The sequence below is a fragment of the Somniosus microcephalus genome, chromosome 1 (assembly GCF_052327205.1).
Source record: "Somniosus microcephalus isolate GS21.2 chromosome 1, FLI_Smic_1.0, whole genome shotgun sequence".
Taxonomy (NCBI): domain Eukaryota; kingdom Metazoa; phylum Chordata; class Chondrichthyes; order Squaliformes; family Somniosidae; genus Somniosus; species Somniosus microcephalus.
Window position 1 is genome coordinate 133,636,485 of NC_140987.1, and position 10,634 is coordinate 133,647,118.

Here is a 10,634-nt window from a genome sequence, read left to right on the forward strand (position 1 = left end):
TGACTGCCTGCAGTGTACTAACTCTGGTTAAATCACTTACCCGTGATGCCTGTGTTAGCCATTTTCTGCTTAAATCTACAGTACATTGCTTCCATTTGGGAAATACTACAGAACGAACACATTTGTTCACTGTGTAGTTTGCATTGGAATTTCTCTACACTTGAACATGTTTGACACAACATGGAGATGTTGATTGGTGAACACATCATTGAAATTTTCAAGTCTTTTCTCTTGTATGTTTAAAAAAAATTTCAGCTGTAGGTTGTGTATTCTCAATGTCCTTCTATCAGCTGACCCACCTGTAAGGTCATTGACAACTTTCCCTTTCACCAAAGAAGCCAGGAAGAGTCTTTCTCTATTCACATTGTGCACAACCTGAGCATTCATCGCATCCATCCAGACAGCTTCATAATAGTGCAAAGGAAAGCCAGAGTGGGTCATGTCATAGCCAAATTCAGCGAGGTTAACCTCGCACAGGTGCAAGTCCGTGATGATGATGGTCACTCTCAATGTAGGAAGCACTGGGCGGGGGGGGAAATAAAAGGGGAGATGAAGAAAAAAATTATGCAGCGAGTTGTTGTGATCTGGAATGCACTGCCTGAAAGCGGGGTGGAAGCAGATTCAGTAGTAACTTTCAAAAGGTAATTGGATAAATACTTGAAAAGGAAAATAAAATGCTGGGCTATGGGGAAAGAGCAGGGGGTGGTAGGGGGAGTCGGACTAATCGGATAGCTCTTTCAAAGAGCTGGCACAGGCACGATGGGCTGAATGGCCTCCTGTGCTGTACAATTCTTTTCTATATAAGTACATTTAACATAGGGAGATCTCCCTAGGCATGCCACAGGAGCGTAAACAGACAGAAGTTGATACAGAGGCAAAGGAGGAGATGTTAGGATAGGTGACTAAAAGCTTAGTCAGAGGTAGGTTTTAAGGAAGGTCTTGAAGGAATAGAGAGGTTTGGGGAGGGTATTCCAGAGTTTGGGACATAGACTGCTGAAGGCACAGCTACCAATGGTAGGGTAAAGGGAGTGAGGGGATGCAGAAGAGGCCAGAGTAGGAAGAACGCAGAGTTCCTGGAGGGTTGTAGGACTGGAGGAGGTTACAAAGATGGGGAGAGGCGAGGCCATGGAGGGATTTAAAAACGAGGATGAGAATCTAAAAATCGAGATGTTGCTGGATCAGAAGCCAATGTAGATCAGCGAGCACAGGGGTGATGGGTGAGGGGGACCTGGTACAAGTTAGGATATGGACAGCAGAGTTTTGCATGAGCTCAAGTTTATGGAGGATGGAAGCTGGGAGGCCAGCCAGAAGGGCATTGGAATAGTGAAGTCCAGAGGTAACAAAAGCATGAATTAGGCTTTCAACAGCAGATGATCGATGTTATGGAGGTGGAAGTAGGCAGTTTTTATGATGGAAGGGATATGGGGTCGGGAGCTCAGCTCGGGGTCAGATAGGATGGCAAGGTTGCGAACAGTCTGGTTCAGCCAGACACGGTGGTCAGGAAGGGGATCGAATCGGTGACAAGGGAATGGAATTTGTGGCGGAGGCCGAAGACGATGGCTTCGATCTTCCCAGTGTTTAATTGGAGAAAATTGCATCTGATCCAGGACTGGATGTCAGACAAGCAGTCTGATAACAGGAAGTGGAGGGGCGAGTGAGGTACAGATGGGTGTCGTCAGTGCACTTGTGGAACCTTGCCGCCATATCTTCAGATGATGGCACCATGTGGCAGTATGCAGATGAGAAGTACCAGGGAGCCAAGGATAGATCCTTGGGGGACGCCAGAGATCACAGTGCTGGGTCAACAAGAGAAGACATCGCGGTAGATTCTCTGGCTATGACAACAACAACAACAACTTGTATTTATATAGCACCTTTGACGTCGTAAACCATCCCAAGGCGCTTCACAGGAGTGTTACAAGACAAAAATTTGACACCGATCCACCCAGGGAGAAATTAGGGCAGATGACCAATAGCTTGGTCAAAGAGGTAGGTTTTAAGGAGCGTCTTAAAGGAGGAAAGAGAGTTAGAGAGACTGAGCGGTTTAAGGAGGGAATTCCAGAGTTTAGGGCTCGGCAGCGGAAGGCATGGCCACCAATGGTTGCGTGATTAAAATCAGGGATGCTCAAGAGGGCAGAATTAGAGGAGCGCAGATATCTTTGGGCGGGGTGGGGTGGTAAGGCTGGAAGAGATTACAGTGATGGGGAGGCGCAAGACCATGGAGGAATTTGAAAAAAGACGAGAATTTTAAAATCGAGGCATTGCTTAACTGGGAGCCACTGTAGGTCAGTGAGCACAGGGGTGATGGGTGAGCGGGATTTGGTGTGAGTTAAGACACGGGCAGCCGAGTTTTGGATGACCTCAAGTTTACGTAGGATGGAATGTGGGAGGCCAGCCAGGAGTGTTTTGGAATACTCGAGTCTAGAGGTAACAAAGGCAAGGATGAGAGTTTCAGCAATGGATGAGGGTTTCTGCAGCGGATGAGCTGAGGCAGGGGCGGAGACGGGCGATGTCACGGAGGTGGAAAAAGGCGGTCTTCGTGATGGCACGGATATATGGTCGGAAGCTCATTTCAGGGTCAAATATGACACTAGGGTTGAGAACAGTCTAGTTCAGCCTCAAATGCTAGGGAGAGGGATGGTGTCGGTGGCTAGGGAATGGAGTTTGTGGTGTGGATCGAAGATAATGGCTTTGGTCTTCCCAATATTTAATGGGAGAAAATTTCTTGACAATTTAGAGACCAAGTGGGGGTCAAGAGAAGTGTTGGTGAGGTAGAGCTGGGTGTCGTCAGCGTACCTGTGGAAACTGGCGCTGTGTTTTCAGATGATGTCGCCAAGGAGCAGCATGTAGATGAGAAATAGGAGGGGTAACGATGCGAGAGCAGGAAGTGAAGCCATTGCAAGTGATTCTCTGGCTACGGTTATAAAGATAAGAATGGAACCGGGCGAGTGCAGTCCCACCCAACTGGAAAACAGTGGCGAGGTGTTGGAGGAGGATGGAGTGGTCAACCGTGTCAAAGACTGCAGACAGGTCGAGAAGGACGAAGAGGGATAGTTTACCTTTGTCACAGTCACAAAGGATGTCATTTGTGACTTTGATGAGAGCCGTTTTGGTACTGTAGCAGGGGCTGAAACCTGATTGGAGGGATTCAAACATGGAGTTGCAGGAAAGATGGGCATGGATTTGGGAGGCGACAACACATTCAAGGACTTTGTAGTGGAAAGGGAGGCTGGAGATGGGGCGGTAGTTTGCAAGGATGGAGGGGTCAATTTTTTTTGAGGAGAGGGTTGATGACGGCAGATTTGAAGGAGGGGGGGAGGCAGCACCTGGAAAACATAGAAGAAACATAGAAAAATAGGAGCAGGAGTAGGCCATTCGGCCCTTCGAACCTGCTCCACCATTCAATATGATCATGGCTGATCCTCTATCTCAATGCCATATTCCCGCTCTCTCCCCATACCCCTTGATGCCTGAGGAGCGAGAACCATTAACAATGTCAGTTGACATGGGAGCCAGAAAAAGAAGTTGGGTGGTCAGCAATTTAGTGGGAATAGGGTCGAGGGAGCAGGAAGTGGGTCTCATGGACAAGAAAGATGAGCGCGGAGAGGTCATGAGGAGAGATTGGAGAGAAACTGGAGAAATATGCGAGTTCAGGGCCAGGGCGGGGAGGAACCTTAGAGTAAGTTTGGCTCGGTGGACTAGGGGAAGGAAGGGAAGTGGCAGAAGCAGCTGATCGGATGGTCTTAATCTTAGAGACAAAGTCCATGAGCTCCTTGCCCTTGTTGGAGGTGAGGGTGGAGAAGACAAGGAAGAGGGGTTTAAGAAGATGGTTTGCAGTAGAGAATAGAAGCCGGGGGTTACCTTTGCATTCTAAAATGATCCTGGAATAGTGAGCAGTTTTGGCAGATGAGAGCAGGACCTGATGATGCTTTATGTGGTCCAGCCAGATCCGGCGGTGAATGGCTAAGCCAGTTGTCCACTGTGTCCATTCAGGTCTGCGTCCCTTGGACTTAAGGGAGCGAAGATGAGGGCTGTACTGGGGGAACGGCCAGGGTGAGAAAGAGAGTAATGCTTTTAATAGGGACTAGGCTATCAAGGGTGAGGTTGAGCAGATCGGTAGTTACAGAAATGTTGTGGTGATTGGAGGGCCAAAGGCTGGACAGTTGGGATTTCGTAAGTGAGTTGGGAGAGAGTTTTCTCCACGGGCAGTCAAAGAAGGAATTAGGGCTGGGGAAGGGGGGTGGTGTTGGGGGAAGGGGGACGTGGGTGGAGAGAGATACAAGGAAGTGGTCAGTGATGGCCTTATATGCAATTGACACGATGGGAGTAGCGAGGCCACGAGAGATGGCAAAATTGAGAGGATGGCTGTGAATATGGGTTTGGAGTTTACATGGAGGGAGAGATTAAGGGAGGATAGGAGAGCAGTGAACTCAGAGGAGGGAGAGCATGATAAATTGAGATGGAGGTTGAAATCATCGAGGATGAGAAGTAGCTCAGTGCAGAGGCTGAGGGAGGAAAGCAATGAAGATATCTCGGCATTAAAATTTTTATGGTATTTAGGTTGGCGGTAGAGAACGAGAATTTTAAATGAGAGGTGAGGGGGTGGAACAAGGTGAGATGCTCAGAGGAGAAAGTGCCAGAGGAGCAGGGGGACACACTGCCACCACGGCAGTCTGGGCAGGGCAAGTGGTGGAACGTATAGCCAAGCGGGGAGGCTTCATTTAGGGGTGAGGTGTCATCACCCCTCAGCCAAGTCATCAGGGCCATGATGCTAATGCAATCAAGCAAGGGCATTGTTCACAAGTGAATGGACATTCTGGAAGGAGATGCAGAGAGGGTCGGTGATGGCTGATCCACTGCCAGAGTCCACAGAGTCAGAACTGGGAGGGGTGAGTTGGACAGGAGGAGATTAGCAAGATTAGCCCCCAGCGGGTGCGCTGGGTGGAAAGGTCGGCGAGAGAGTAGGATGGGACAGTTGGGGTAGTTGCTCATGAGGCAGTGACGGGAGCCGCGGTGGGCCCCTTCATCGGATGCCCCTTCGTAGGATGCCAAAAGAGGCATCGAGGGAAGCTGTAGACTGGATAGGTAAGAGTGGAACCAAGTGAGGGCAGTCCTACCAAGCTGGACAAAGCTCACCATAATTGGCCTCATCACTTCTCTCTTCTTGTGCAAATTCATGTAACCTCTCATTAGTCATTCTTGTGCAACTCAAATACCTCCAGTCATCTTACCTCTGCACTGAACGTCCAATTTTCATATTCATACAAGGTTGTTGACCACATGTAACACTTAAATACTCTACTTCTTATCATCAGCTTAATTTTACAGTTGCACAAAAATATCTGCAGGTTGTTCAAGGTCTCAGTTGTTGCCTTCTGTTTAAATTTGTATTGTAAGAAGCTCTCCCAAGTGTAGTTTATTGATGAGGACTCGAACTGAATTGTTACCAGTGGCATTGTCATCAATGTTTTTGTAATCAAATTGTAGAGATCAATCACACTGGTAAATTTATATAATGTTTGCTTGTAACAATGATGGAAACAAAGATAATCTTCATAATTACTTTTATCTATCATATCAGCTCATCTGATGCTGAAACCCTCATCCATGCCTTTGTCACCTCTAGACTTGACTATCCAATGCACTCCTGGCTGGCCTTCCACATTCTACCCTCCGTAAACTTGAGGTCATCCAAAACTCGGCTGCCCGTGTCCTAACTCTCACCAAGTCCTGTTCACCCATCACCCCTGTGCTCGCTGACCTACATTGGCTCCCGGTTAAGTAACGCCTCAATTTCAAAATTTCAAATCCCTCCATGCCTCGCCCCTCCCTATCTCTGTGATCTCCAACCCCACAAATGCCTGAGATATCCACATTCCTCTAATTCTGGTCTCTTGGGCATCCCTGATTTTAATTGCTCAACCATTGGTGGCCGTGTCTTCAGTTGCCTAGACCCTAATCTCTGGAATTCCCTCCCTAAACCTCTCTGCCTCTCTACTTATCTTTCCTCCTTTAAGATGCTCCTTAAAACCTACATCTTTGACCAAGCTTTTGGTCATCTGCCCTAATTTCTCCTTATGTGGCTTGGTGTCAAATTTTGTTTTATGACACTCCCGTGGACAGCCTTTGGATGTTTTACTATGTTAAAGACGCTATACAAATACAAGTTGTTGTTAAATAAAACAATATATGTATCTGGTGTAAAGATATTTGAGTCTTAATGAATGACAAATGTGCAACTGTGCTAAATAAGTTAATGAATATTCAGTACTGACGCAAATAGAAAGGTTAATCATTGTATAGATTAAGACATGAATTTAATAGGAATAACATATCAACAAGATCATCTGCAAAAAATATACTTTATTTTTGTAATTTTCATGCGATGTGTGCAAAGACTTTGTAGAAATGTCCTTTACCAGAACAGATTACCCTTACCCTGCAGGTGGCAGTAACACACTGAAAAAGTGACATGGCTGTGCAAATGTAAAAAACTAGAGAAGGCACCAAAGGAAATGCACACAAACTTCCAGCTCTTTTTTTAATTATTGAGAAGAAATAGGGAATCTTGACACTCCAATGCAGTACTGAGGGAGTGTTGCATTGTCAGAAGTGCTGTCCTTTGGGTGATATGTTAAACTGAGGCCCCAACAGTTTGTTCTGATGGTTCAGGTGGATGTTAAAGATTCTGTCGCATGATTCAAAGATGATCAGAGTCAAGAACTTAGTTAACATTCCTTCCTCAATCAACATCACTAAAAACAGAAGTTAATACAGTAGCAGAGAGTTCAATTACTATCAGATTTCATCGTTAATGTAAGAGTGGTTCAGCACAAACTGTATAGCGTCTGTTATTAAAGTCAGTCAGTAACAAATGAGAAAGATTTTATAACTTTAAAAAATGTGCTGTTTAATAGTCAGCCATTTTCACTGTCTGGGAACTTCCTGTTGATACATAATTATACTGATATCAAAACATTTCCCTCAAAGGGAAATAGATCTTGCAGTAAGTACTAAATCAACAACAACTATAAAATCTGTGTCCACTATAAAGGTTCCAGAATTAACAATTCAAGTCACAGATGGATAAAATCATTGTTGCATCGTTTCCTCATTACTTTACCACTTCTTGTTTAGGGTAGTCGGTTTGTTATTTATAGTGTTAATGGGAACTTTTTCCATCAGAAGTTGCAGTTGTTGTGCTGGTTCACTGTTTTGCTGACCACCAATCAGAGGCCCGGATTTTGCTGTTGTAATGATGACGAAACTGTCAGCTTTCGCCAACCTTCCCCTATGAAACTGACAGCAACTTCTGGCATCCACACATGTGCAATTAAACATGGAAATCCAGAAGTTGCTGTCAGTGATTCCCTGCTCCTCCACAGGGAAGACCCCATAGATGGCAATCTTTGAGAAATCACTGAAACTGACGAGATCTTTTCCTTTTATGCTGTTAAAACCCCCCCGAAAAAGTTAAGTCTTGTTCAGTGAGGTGTAACTGGGTTTTTAATGGTTTACTAAGTCATAATTACTGCTGAACAACCTCTCTGGTCCTGAAAAACTAACTTTATATTTGTGAAATGTCAAATCTTTCCATTATGATAAAAATTCCATGTTTTTAAATATTTTTTTTAAATATTGTTTGATATTCCATCTTCTATCTTAATCCTATGTGTAAGTCCCAATCTTTATTTCACTCTGTAAAATTTATAAAAAGTAATGAATAATCTGTGCATTTCACTTCCTGGTTTACTGTCTGAGAGAATTCTTCAGTGATTGGCTACTTAGCCTGCATGATGACATCACTGTTGCTGGATGCCGGAGATCCCCGAGACTTGGTGCCAGAATCAAATTAATGTCTGGAAAGGTGAAATTGACGCCACAGAGATCAGTAGATCTTTGTGGGCAGCTTTCTTTGAGGTCAGCGGTGAGTGCTGTCACTTCGCCGCTGACTGCAAAATCCGGGCCATTGTCTTTTCTTCTGTTGTTCCATTGTGTGGCTTATTTACTGTGAACTGATTGTGTTAGTCCACTTCTATATGAGTGTGTATCCAGATTATTGGGTTTCTTCATATGTCACTGGTTTCTTCTAAAGACCTTCCCATCGTCAATCCCTACATTGTAGGATCTGATATCCATTTGCACTTGCGCTTGTATCTATTTACCTTTTCCTGTTTTCTGAGTTCTAACAAGCTCTTTATTGTAGAACCAGGCTGATTTAGATGTTTCTGAGGTATAGTTTCTCTTTTACATTATTCACCATTTTCCGTAGGGTTGTTGTAGAGAGGGATGAATTAGTTGGCGAATCATAGAAATTTATGGCACAGAATGAGGCCATTAGGCCCATCATGTCTGTGCTGGCCAAGAAAGAGCTATCCAGCCTAATCCCACTTTCCAGCGCTTTGTCTGTAGCCTTGCAGGTTACAGCACTTCAGGTACATATCCAAGTACATTTTAAATGCGATGAAGGTTTCTGCCTCTACCACCCTTTCAGGCAGTGAGTTCCAGACTCACACCACCCTCTGGGTGAAAAAAGTTCTCCTCAGCTTCCCTCTAATCCTACCAATTACATTAAATCTATGCCCCCTGGTTATTAACCTCCCTGCTAAGGGAAATAGGCCCTTCCTATCCAATCTATCTAGGCCCCTCATAATTTTATATGCCTCCATTAATTCTCCCCTCAGCCTCCTCTGTTACAAAGAAAATTCTCCAGTCCTGGCAACATCCTTGTAAATCTCATCTGTACTCTCTCTCGTGCAATCACATCTTTCCTGTAATGTGGTGACCAGAACTGAATGCAGTACTGTAGCTGTGGCCTAACTAATGTTTTATACAGTTCAAGCATAACCTCTCTGATCTTATATTCTATGCCTTGGCTAACAAAGGCAAGTATCCCATATGCCTTCTTAACCACCTTTTCTACCTGTCCTGCTACATTCAGGGATCTGTGGACATGCACTCCGAGGTTCCTCTGTTCCTCTACACTTCTTAGTATTCTATAATTTATTGTGTATTCCCTTGCCTTGTTAGCCCTCCCCAAATGCATTACCTCACACTTCTCCAGATTGAATTCAATTTCCCACTTTTCTGCCCACCTGACCAGTCCATTGATATCTTCCTGCAGTTTTCAGCTACAGGTAGACTATCCTTTATCTGAAAACCTTGGGACCAGCTGTGTTTCGGTTTTTGGAATTTTTCGGATTTCAGAAGGTTTTCATCTCCGTATCTGACAACAAACACTGTTGCTTAGCAACAGCTTGTAAACACTCGGGCCCTGCCTTGGAAGCGTCTCTGAAGCTGTTGCTAAGCTAGAGACTCTTTCCACAGCCTGACTGTTTAAAAAAAAATGCTAGGGGAAGAAAAAAAATGCTAGGGGAAGAAAAAAAACCTAACAAAACGGCTGCTGATTTCTGCCGTTAGATCTGAATTCCTTGACTTAGCGGGGGTCTGGGGCTCGACTGCCGCCGCCAGTTGTGGGAAAGCTGGATATCGGCTGACTCCTACACTAAGCTGGCCCACAAATCAGGTCGGTGGGGGGGGGGAAGAAAAGACTATCGGACGGGCCACTGCAGCTATCGGACGGGCCGCTGTATTGTTGGGTTCACTCTCCCGGTACCTCCTTCACACTGCCCGGCTCGGCCTGCAATCTCCTACCCAGGAGGGAACTCTGTGACCCTCTGCCCTGCTCACAGGGAAAGGCAGAGCTCCCGGACCACTCCTGTCATGTTTGGCGCCACTCGGGTCATGTCGTGCGCACGACTTACGCTCCACAAAAAAACTTTCGGTTTTTAGAGGTTTTCGGAAGTGTGGATAAAGGATAGTCTACCTGTATCTTCCTTGCTATCAACCACATGGCCAATTTTTGTATCATCTGTAAACTTCTTAATTGTGCCCCCTACATTGAAGTCTAAATCATTGATATATACAATACCTCAAAAAGCAAGGGACTTAGCATTGAGCTCTGCGGGACCCCACTGGAAACAACCTTCCAGTCACAAAAACACATGTTGATCATTACCCTTGGCTTCTTGTCACTGAGCCAATTTTGGATCCAACTTGCTACTTTCCCTTGGATCCCAGGGACTTTTACTTTTCTGACCAACCTGCCATGTTCTAAAATCCATGTAGACTACATCAAATGTGCTACCCTCATCGACCCTTCTCAAAAAATTAAATCAAGTTAGTTAGACACAACCTTCCCTTAACAAATCCATGCTGATTGTCCTTGATTAAGCCATGCCTTTCTAAATGATGATTTATACTGTCCTCAGAATTTTTTCCAATAATTTTCCCACCACCGAGGTTAGGCTGTGACTGGCCTGTAATTACTCTGTCTATCCCTTTCTCCCTTTTTAAAAATGGTACAACATTAGCAGTCCTCCCGTCCTCTGGCACCATGCCTGCAGCCAGAGCAATAGTCTTGATCTGTTGAGCTGTCCAGTATCTCTCTTGGTGTATTGTACCAGTCAATACGATTGAGGCAAGGGTTTGTGCTGGAATTGGTGTGCTTTTCCCAGGAGTGCCTTTGTAATTTTAACAGTGCTCTCTCTGCCTTGCTATTTGATTTTGATACATTGGTGACCTGGTGATATGTCTGAACTCAATGTGCAAACTCATGGAGTTTCACAGAATCA

At 45.1% G+C, this 10,634-nt stretch overlaps 1 protein-coding gene across 2 annotated transcripts in view; it reads left to right on the forward strand.

Moving 5' to 3' along the window:
* Positions 1 to 10,634, forward strand: part of LOC147124364 (guanine nucleotide-binding protein G(q) subunit alpha-like) — a 246,758-nt gene that overhangs the window by 231,660 nt on the left and 4,464 nt on the right. The gene's annotated exons all lie outside the window — the stretch shown is intronic.